This window comes from Frankliniella occidentalis, unplaced genomic scaffold (genome assembly GCF_000697945.3).
Source record: "Frankliniella occidentalis isolate FOCC.00 unplaced genomic scaffold, Focc_3.1 Scaffold265, whole genome shotgun sequence".
NCBI lineage: Eukaryota > Metazoa > Arthropoda > Insecta > Thysanoptera > Thripidae > Frankliniella > Frankliniella occidentalis.
In genome coordinates, this window is record NW_026267391.1 from 199,329 (window position 1) to 200,170 (window position 842).

Below are 842 nucleotides of genomic sequence, written 5' to 3' on the forward strand. Positions count from 1 at the left end.
CCCTCCAGGACACCCACCCAGTTGACAAGCTAATAATTCTGTCACCAAGTCCGAGTGGCATTAGCCCTCCGCCAGCCCGTCCGCATCGCCCCCCCGCTCACCTGGGCGTCGCTCTCAGGACTGAGCCCCGGCCTCGGCCTCGGCCGCTCCAACTTCTCCCCTCTCCCTTGCGCCCGCGTCCCAAGGACCGAGCGTCCGCAAAGCCCGCGCCCAGAGCAGAGCGACCGAGCCAATTATAATTCACAGAGGCACAGATCCATATTGTTTTCTTCCTGCCGATACGCACAAGCCAGCCCGGGCCCCTGCTCCCCTTCTCCCCCGTGTCTCTCCGTCTTGTTCCAACCCACTAAACACGGCCCTCCATACAGCCGCATCCACGATAGTTGATGCCTCAGCAGCATCCCCATGCAAACGGCCGGGGAGGGGGGAGGAGGGGGTACAAAGAGCGAGGGTCGCTTGCGCAGCGGAGGACTCAACTCTAGCGCAGCGCCACGCTACGGGCGAACGTCCGTCAAGAAGAGCTGATTAGTAAGCACCTGCTATGTTTTTCCAGGGAGCAAACAAGCCTTAAAAAAAACTGTTTGACTTCTTGTGAAAATATCTTAAGCCTTTGGCGAGGGTAGAAAGGAAAAGTGATCATTAGTCATTCGGAAATCAATGGAATGGACTCTGCTAGGGCGTAATGCAGAGCTCTGATGTTCGGGAGGGAGCGCCGCGTAGGGCACCTCCCCTCCCCTCCCCTCCCCTCTCCCCCCAACCATCACCAGCCCCTCCCGGCCTCGCCATGGGCGTGGACGAACGGACTGGTCAGCAGTTCTCTGCTTTCGTAATTGTTGGTAATA